General features: G+C 42.2%; 1 protein-coding gene across 22 annotated transcripts in view; it reads right to left on the reverse strand.

The window, feature by feature from the left end:
* Positions 1-10,000, reverse strand: part of LOC135110233 (sodium channel protein para-like) — a 148,632-nt gene that overhangs the window by 91,767 nt on the left and 46,865 nt on the right. The window lies entirely within an intron of this gene.

The raw sequence follows: 10,000 nt of genomic DNA on the forward strand, positions 1-10,000 counted from the left end.
CTCTCTCTCTCTCTCTCTCTCTCTCTCTCTCTCTCTCTCTCTCTCTCTCTTTCTGCGGACCATTGCCTCAGCGGGAAGGAAAGTGGAGAAGTGGAGGCTGGGGGAGGTAAGAAGGAGGAAAGAGAAGGGAAGGGAAGGAAAGGATAAAGAAAGGAAAAGAAAAGGAAGAGAAAGAAAGGAAGAGCAAAGAGAGAATGGAAAGAAGGGGAAGAGGAGGAGGCAAAGAAGAGGAAAGGAAGGTCAGAAAAGGGAAGGAAAAGGAAGGGGAAGAAAAGGAAGAGAATGGGAAGCGAACATGTGGAAGGTAAGGAGAGAAGGAAGAGGGGAAAGAAAGATCAGAGAAGGAAGGGAATAGGAAGAGACGGGAAGGAAAGGGAAGAGAAGGGAAGAGAAGAGAAGGGAAGGGAAGGGAGTCAGGTAGGAACGAGTGGTATGCAGCATAGATAGTTTAGGCTCAATGGGACTTTGTGGAGGGAAGGAAGGGTGGAGGGAGGGAAGGGTGGAGGGTGGAGAGGAAAAGAAGGGAAGGAAAAAAGGAAAGTGGGAAGAAAAGAGAGGATAAAAATGGAGTGAGGGAGCGAAGATGAAAGAGAGAAGAGAAGGAAGGATGGGGAAAATGAGGAAGGGATGGAGAAAGGAAAGAAGTAGAAGAGTAAAAAAACAAAACAAAAAAAAAGAAAGAAAATTGAAAATGATGAATGGAAGGAAGAAAACAGGAAGTGAGGAAGGAAGGAAAAGGAAACAAACATGAATAAGGGAGGGAGGGAGAAAGGGGGAGAGAGAGGCGGAAGGGAGAAAGTGGTGAAAAGGAAACACACAGGAGTAACGTAGGGGAAGAACAACAGAGAGAGAGACAGAAGGGAGAGAAAAGTCAGGAGTAAGGAAAGGATGAACAAGAATGAAAGAGAGACGGGAGGGAGAGAGGGAGGTGAGAGGAGGACAGGTGAGAGAGAGAGACGGAAGAGAGAGAGAGAGAGGGATGTGAAGAATTAAGGGATGCGAGGAAAAGTCACAACGTGCAAACTTCTCAGACAATGTGACCTTTAGTAGTGTTCTTTGCCACCTGATGACGCCACTGCCTCGCCACAAAGGTAGCCACCCACCACAAGCGAACACAAAGGAAGTACCATCACCACCACCACCACTACCACCACCACCACTACACCTGTTGACCCCCGCCAGGCTGTCTGTGATAAGCTCCACTAATCTAAATGAAAGTGGGATTGTAAAGATGAAGGTTCCTCCTCCTCCTCCTCCTCCTCCTCCTCCTCCTCCTCCTCCTCCTCCTCCTCCTCTTCTTCTTTCTCCTTTCTCTTCTCCTGTTCCTTTTCTTCGCTTCTTCATCCTACTTTTTCTCCTATTTCTCTGTCTCATTTTTCTTTGTCCTCCTACTCTTGCTACTATTATTACTATAATTCTATTGCTGCTGCTACTGCTGCTGTTACTGCTACTACTACTGCTACCACTACTACTACTACTACTACTACTACTACTACTACTACTACTGCTACTACTACCACCACCACCACCACCACCTCGTGCATCAGCGTCATCACCACCACCGCCTGAGGGTCACGAAATCCACTCGAGGCCTTTCAATCAATACACACACACACACACACACACACACACACACACACACACACACACACACACACACACACACAATATACACTGGTGTGCAATGCGGCGCTCACTACAGAGGGGAAAAAAGACAAAAAGTTCAACTACCACTAAGACTAATAATGATAATAATAATAATAATAATAATAATAATAATAATAATAATAATAATAATAATAATAATAATAATAATAATAATAATAATATTTAAAAGAACAACAACAACACCAACAATCCCACCACAATCACCACCACCACCCAGAGCACAAATAACAACACACCACCACCACCACCACCACCACCAACAACAACAGCAGCAGCAGCAGAAAAGGAGGTCAAACAACACTCTGAAACACAAGAACGCAAGGCAACACAATTTGAGCAGCAACATAACAACACAACACAGGGGAGGGAAAAAACAGACGCTGCAACACTAACAGCAGCACAATGAACGGCAACACAACGGTAACACAACACAACACAACACAACACTTCCCTTGGCGCAACACACTGGAACAAAACATATAAAACTAACACAAACAAGTCACTTCTAAATATTAACATTCTCTCTCTCTCTCTCTCTCTCTCTCTCTCTCTCTCTCTCTCTCTCTCTCTCTCTCTCTCTCTCTCTCTCTCTCTCTCTCTAGTCCCCCTTCACTCCCTCCCTCCTGCTCATTTTTCTTTCTGTCTCTCTCTCTCTCTCTCTCTCTCTCTCTCTCTCTCTCTCTCTCTCTCTCTCTCTCTCTCTCTCTCTCTCTCTCTCTCTCTCTCTCTCCCTCCCTCTCAGCAGGTCACGCACTCGCCAAGGTCACAGGTCACATTATACACGGGGTCATCTCCATTCCTTTGTATAACACGCACAGGTCTTTATTCCAGGCTTTTGTAAATGACTAGGGTACTTTATGATTGGGCGAGTGTTCCTTTCTTCTACTACTACTACTACTACTACTACTACTACTGCTACTACTACTGCTACTGTTGCTGTTGCTACTACACACACTTCTCGTGGCCTTTAAGTTAATCAATGTCTTATTCAATCGATAAAGTTACTAAAAATTATACAAATGTAAGTTCTATCTATACTTGCGTTGTAAAGGACCAAGGGATAATATTTTTAGCTAGGGGGGACTTGTAAATGGCCAGATACAGTGTAATGTATATGATTCCATGGTAGATTTAACTAAGACACGTATATCACCTTATAAATATTAAAGTATCTAACCTAACTTACTTATCGTAACCTAACCTAACTTAGCCTAACCTAATGTAATGTCTCCTAAGCTAACCTAATCTATCTACAAGACGTATAGCACCATCTAAGTAATATAAAAGCATCTAACCTATCCTAACTTAGCCTAACCAAACCTTAGACGAATCGAACTTAACCTAATGTTACCTAACCTAATATTACCTAATCCAAGCTAACCTGATCTAATGTTAGCTAACTTAGCCTAGTCTTACCTAACCTAAAGTTACCTAATCTAACCTAAGCCTAAAGCTACCTAATCTAACCTAAGCCTAACCTTACCTTACCTAACCTAAGCTTACGTAAACTAACCTCATTTAAACTAATCTCATCTCATCTAACTTTACCTAACCTAACTAATAAAGAAAAGAAAAGACATAACATTTCCTTTCTTTAAGCAATTTTTTTTTCTTTTTTTGAGGGGGTGGGGGGCAAGGGAAGGGAAAGGCGAGAGAGGGGGTTGAAATTTATAGATGACCCAGTTTATCTTCCTTTATAGTCACTCCCTACTTATTCCTCCTCCCAAATCGATAGTGTTACTCCTTGTCCTCCTCCTGCTCCTGCTCCTGCTCCTTCTCCTCCTCCTCCTCCTCCTCCTCCTACTTGTTCTTCTTCTTCTCCTCCTAGTGCTTCTTGTTATTCTCCTCCACCTACTCTTCCTCCTACTTCTTCTTCTTCTTCTCCTCCTCCTTCTTCTTCTTCTTCTTCTTCTTTTTCTCCTCCTCCTCCCCCTCTTCCTTCTCCTGCTTCTTCTTCTTCTTCTCTTTCTCTTCCTGCTCCTTATTCTTCTTCTCCTCCTTCTTCTGCTTCTCCTCCTTTTTGCTCTCGCTTCTTCTCCTCCTCCTCCTCCTCCTCCTCCTGTTCCTTTCTCTTCTTCTTCTTCTTCTCCTTATCCTCTTCCTGCTCCTTATTCTGCTTCTCCTTCTCCTCCTGTTCCTGCTTCTGCTTTTTATTCTCCTCCTCCTCCTCCTCCTCCTCCTTTCAGTCACAATTCTTTCTTTCTGGTAATTTTCTTTCACAGTTTGTAATCTTCTCTACTTCTCTTATGTTTCTCCCTCCTTCACCCTCCTCATAAAACCCCAAGCGTACTGTGGGTGAGGGAATGACTACTTTGCATGTGAGTGAAATGAGAACTTTGAACAATATGTCAGTGTGGTACTTCTGGTTCAATAAGTAAATGTGAGCGTTGTGTGTTTCATCAGGAATCAAAGACACGCTGATCTAAACTATAGCATCAGAAAGAAGAAGAAGAAGAAGAAGAAGAAGAAGAAGAAGAAGAAGAAGAAGAAGAAGAAGAAGAAGAAAAGAAGAAGAAAAAGATTAAAGAAGAAGAAGAAGAAGAAGAAGAAGAAGAAGAAGAAGAAGAAGAAGAAGAAGAAGAAGAAGAAGAAGAAGAAGGAGATTAAAAGAAGAAGAAGAAGAAGAAGAAGAAGAAGAAGAAGAAGAAGAAGAAGAAGAAGAAGAAGAAGGAGGAGGAGGAAGAAGACGGTAAATATACAAGCACATCACAGTTACACACACGCGTCATTCATTCATCAATAACAATTTCAGAAAGTTTGCAGCGCCATACACAAAATTCAATGTTGACGCAGCGAAACCATGACAACAATGGGAACACAATGCATCTCTCCATTACCAAGAGGAAATTCTTATGTTTGGTTACGTGAGACTTTTATTAATAGCAAACCCAAAAATAAATGAGGCGAGAAAAATAAACAGTAGTGCACTAAAACAAATAATAACTTGATAAACAATAATATAATACAAGTAAAAAAGATAAATAAATAAACTTGAATATATGAAAATCTTTGATACAGAAATACCAAATTAATACACAAAATAAATAAATAATAATAAATAAATAAATAAATCTGATTAGAAAAAAATAATAACAACTTCATGAACAATAATATTATGCAAGTAAGAAATATAAACATAAATACATGAACATCTTTATTAAAAAACACCAAAGTAAGAAACAAAAAAACGCAAAAGTCTGATAAAAAAGAAGGAAAATAATGACAAGAGAGAACGAAATCATCTTTTGAAAACTGCAGGTACTCCAATATTTTGATGCCAACTCGTAATAAGGAAATGCCAACACGACGCAGGAAGGGAAACGTGCTCGTAACTCGTGAAATAAAAGGGCGTCGCCAAACAGGAGTCCTTGAGGTGAAGGCAGCAGGATGGAGGTGGTTTGGTAACAGAGTGAAGGCGGGGGGCGTGACTGCGTGGCCAGACCCTCCCCTGCGTCACGGAGGAGGAGGAGGAGGAGGAGGAGGAGGTGATGGTGGTGGTGGTGATATTGGTCATGGTGACGCAATGTAAGGAAGAAAGATCGACAGCACACATACACATACACACACGCACACGCACACACACACACACACACACACACACACACACACACACACACATACTGCAACATATCAGGGTACACTGCAGTAAAAAGAAACAGTCATGCAACAAACTGCATTACTTAACACACACACACACACACACACACACACAGAGAGAGAGAGAGAGAGAGAGAGAGAGAGAGAGAGAGAGAGAGAGAGAGAGAGAGAGAGAGAGAGAGAGAGAGAGAGAGAGAGAGAGAGAGAGAGAGAGAGAATGTGAATGTGTAGGGCAACAATTGGTAAAACTCTACGGTATAGACAAGCCGCGTTTCATTACTCGCAGACACCCTTCTCTTCCTGCCTCCCTCCACACCCACTACCAGACACATTTGTAGAGTATAAAAGGAAGGAAGCAATAACACTAATAGCAACACAAATGACAGTAATAAACAATTAAAATAGACGAGAAACGGACAAGTGAACCAGTAGCATGGCCAGATCCTCCTTGTGACTAATGTAAGGAAACTAACGATATTGATAGAGATAAAAAAAAAGAAAGCTAATGAAGGTGAAAATACACAGGAGAGAGAGAAAAATGTTGTAGGAACGTCCCTTTCTTCCACACACACACACTAAAATAACCCCAGACAATAAGAAGACTGATATTGATGTCACAATCAAAAGTAAAAAAACAACACAGATACACAAGAAAAACAATCAGCTGGCCTTCTTCGTGTTTTTCCCCTTAGATCTTCCTCCCTTGTACATGAAAACAATGGTCACTTCTTCCCCCCAGACTAACAAAACTTATGTAACATCCTCCCTTTCACTGCTGTGCGTCTATTTTGTTCACGTTAAAAACACTATAAAAAAAAGTTTGCACTGCGCAGGAAGGCAGAGAATTAGATGTTAATTGTGTCTTGCCCAGGTTAAAGAAGTATTTAGGAGATTGAGGTGTAAAAATAAGTGCCTGAGAAGTTGTAGATTATAATGGGAAGAACTGAGGAGGAAAGGAAAGCGTGTAGGAAAGCCTGTAGGAAAGGAAGCGTGAAAAACTGTTCAGGGAGGCGCAGAAAGAGTTGACAGGATAAAAAGGAAGAGAAAAAGTATTAAAGAAAAAAAAATAAAGCTATGTATATAAAAGAAAATAATACGTGATAAAAATATGAAGGTAAAGTATTGACCGTATTGACAGATTATTAAGAAAGAAAAAAAGTCTTAAAGAAAAAAAGTAAACTGTACAAACGAAACTAAATAAATGGTATATACAAATACACCAATGCAGTAACAAGTAAATATAGACAAGGGAACTAAATAAAGAGTGAATAGAAAGAAGCAAGGCGGAGTAAAGCAAGCAAGACAAATGTAAATATGAGAAATGACAATTATTATGAAAGGAAAGGAAATATAAGACAACGAATAGTGTACGGAAAGGAATAAAGGAAAAAAAGCGATAAAAACAAGACAAAACAAAGTGAAATAGAATGAAACAAGATATCATAAAAAAAAGAAAAATAGAAGAAAAGTTGAAAGTGGAAAAATTCAATGAAACAAATAAGTAAGACACGAATGGAGGAAAGCAAAAGAAAAACACGTTGAAGAAAATAATAAAAACAAAGGTGAAGATAAAACGAGGATGTTACATGAAAGAATATGAAAAAAAATGAAAAAAAGAACTAAGCAGAGAAAAAAAAATAAGAGGAGTCTAAAAATGATAGATAGGGTAAAGGAAGGAAGAAAGGCAAGAAAATTAATGAAGTTACGAAAGGTAAGGTAGATAAAGAGAAGGTAAAGGAAGGAAGGGAGTAAGGAAGGAAGGAAGAAAGGAAGGAAGGAAGACAAGGAAGAAGAAACCGATACAGTGACGCAAAACAAGAGGTGAAAATCAATTCCTCCACACGCAACACACACACACACACACACACACACACACACACAAGGACTGCAACACATCAGGGTACACTGCAGTAAAAAAAAAAAAAATAAGTAACTTACTGCAATACTCACATGACAACACACACACACACACACACACACACACACACACACACACACACACACACTCACGCACACACGCAGTTGTCAATAATGTAAATGCGACACAATGAGCCACAGCACAAAAAAAAAGATTCGAGGGGGAAAAAAAGAGAAAGGAAAGAAAGAAGGGGAAAAAAACGAAAAAGGAGAAAAAAATAGTAAAGTAGTTAGAGAAGGTTATTGAGGACAGTTTCTTGATCGTAGTAGTAGTAGTAGTAGTAGTAGTAGTAGTAATAGTAGTAGTAATAGTAGTAGTAGTAGTAGTAGTAGTAGTAGTAGTAGTAGTTGTTGTTGTTGTTGTTGTAGTAATGAAAGTAGGAACAGCACTAATGATCATAAAGCAAAAACACAACAACAACAACAACAACAACAACAACAACAACAACACCATGCACGCCACGAACATCATACTGCGACACACTAATGCACAAGATCGAAGAGAGAGAGAGAGAGAGAGAGAGAGAGAGAGAGAGAGAGAGAGAGAGAGAGAGAGAGAGAGAGAGAGAGAGAGAGAGTATAGCACCACCACCAGCGCCACTAGTAACCCAGTCATCACTCCTAAGGGACCTAGCCGACATCTACCTCCTCCTCCTCCTCTTCCTCTTCCTCCTCCTCCTTTATTCCTCCACTTATTCTGTTGTTTTTTTTTTTCATTTTCTTCCGCCTATTCCATTGTTTTCCTTTCGTGTTATCAAGTATTTTGTGTGTGTGTGTTTGTGTTTGTTTGTCTTCTCCATTACGTTAATTTATCTCATTATTCTATTTACAGTGTTTATCTTTCTCTTACTCCTCCTCCCTGTCCTCCTCCTGTCTGCCTCTTCATTCTCCTCCTCCTCCTCCTTTTTTGTCTCCCTATTCTTTCTTATTCGTCTCGTCTTTCTTGTTTTGCTTCTTCTTCTTCTTCTTCCTCCTCCTCCTCCTCCTCCTTGTCTTTCTCATTCGTCTCCTCCTTTCCTTCATCCTCCTTTTCCTACTGTGTTATCTCCTTTTTTATTTTATTTTCCCCATATTTTTCTGTATGCTATATCCTTCTCTTCTTATTGAATTTCTCCTCCTCCTCCTCCTCCTCCTCCTCCTCCTTCTCGCCAGTCCTTCTTTCCCTTTCCTTTCTTCTCCGTCCTCTTGCTCTTCTTATTTCCCTTCCTACCTCTCCCTTTCATCTCCCCTTCTTTCCCTTTTCTTCTTTTCACCTCTTCTTCCTCCCTTTCCATTGTATTCCACTTCTATTTTTTCTCTTTTCCTCATTTTCCTTCAGCTTCACCAGCTTATCACTTGTCAATGAGAGAGAGAGAGAGAGAGAGAGAGAGAGAGAGAGAGAGAGAGAGAGAGAGAGAGAGAGAGAGAGAGAGAGAGAGAGAGAGAGAGAGAGAGAGAGAGAGAGAGAGAGTCTTACGTGATCAGTGTTCATTGCCACTAAGTACTGCAGTAGAAAGGAGGAGGAGGAGGAGGAGGAGGAGGAGGAGGAGGAGGAGGAGGAGGAGGAGGAGGAGGAGGAGGAGGAGGAGGAGGAGGAAGAAGAAGAAGAAGAAGAAGAAGAAGAAGAAGAAGAAGAAGAAGAAGAAGAAGAAGAAGAAGAAGAAGAAGAAAGAGGAGGAGGAGGAGGAGGAGGAGGAGGAGGAGGAGGAGGAGGAGGAGGAGGAGGAGGAGGTGGCAAAGAATAAAAAAAAAAACCCTGAATATACAAAGAGAAAGAATACGAAGAGGAAAACAAAGAATAGCATGATAAAAAGGGAATGGCAAGCACAAGAAGGACAGGAAGCAACAGATCAAGTGACACTTCAATTTCTTTAACATCCTCCTCCTCCTCCTCCTTCTCCTCCTCCTCCTTTTCCTCCTCTTTCCAACAGTATGCCGTGGGCGGTGGTGGAGCAGCTTGGGCAGGGAAGACGAGGAGGAGGAGGAGGAGGAGGAGGAGGAGGAGGAGGAGGAGGAGGAGGAGGAGGAGGAGGAGGAGGGAGGGAGGGAAGGAGGGGATGATCAATGAGTTTACCTCCCCCTCCTCAGCCTCTGCCTCTCCTCTTGCTCCTCCTACTCCTCCTCCTCCTCCTCCTCCTTCTCCCTTCACCCTGTCTCTTTTTCATAACATTACATGGCCATCCTTGTGTGTGTGTGTGTGTGTGTTTGTGTGTGTGTGTGTGTGTGTGTGTGTGCAGCCTTTGGATCCAATAACCTGACACACACACACACACACACACACACACACACACACACACACACACACACACACACACACACACACACATATCCATAGTTAGTTGGACAGAAAAAAAAATATTGTGGCTGTGTTGGTGAGAGGAATGAGGTGGAAAGAGGTGCGTGGAGAGGGATGGAATGGGTGCGGGGGAGGGAGCAGATGTGGAGTGGATAGGATGGGACAGACGAGCGAGGTGGAATGAAGAGTAAAGAGATGGTGGAAAACAGGAAATAATATGAAGGAGGAAAAATAATGGAAGTGGAAGACTTGAGTGGAGGAGAGGGAGGAGGAAAGGGTTCACGGAGCATGGAGGCGAGGAGTGGATGTGGAAATGACGCAGTGGAGGTTGGCGGACGGGTAGTGGAGGAGGTTGTGGAATGCAGGGGTAGAGGGGTGTGGAGGAGGGTGGAGGAGGGTGGAGAATGAGCAGCACCACACCCACGGCTCCCAGCAGACCCGGGGACCCAGGGGAGGGCGCCACCTGGGAGAGGGAGGGGCGGGATGGAGTGCCGGGGGGTAGGTCACGAAGGGGCAGAAGGAGGTCACGGTGGTGAGTTATCG

This window comes from Scylla paramamosain, chromosome 20 (genome assembly GCF_035594125.1).
Source record: "Scylla paramamosain isolate STU-SP2022 chromosome 20, ASM3559412v1, whole genome shotgun sequence".
Lineage (NCBI taxonomy): Eukaryota > Metazoa > Arthropoda > Malacostraca > Decapoda > Portunidae > Scylla > Scylla paramamosain.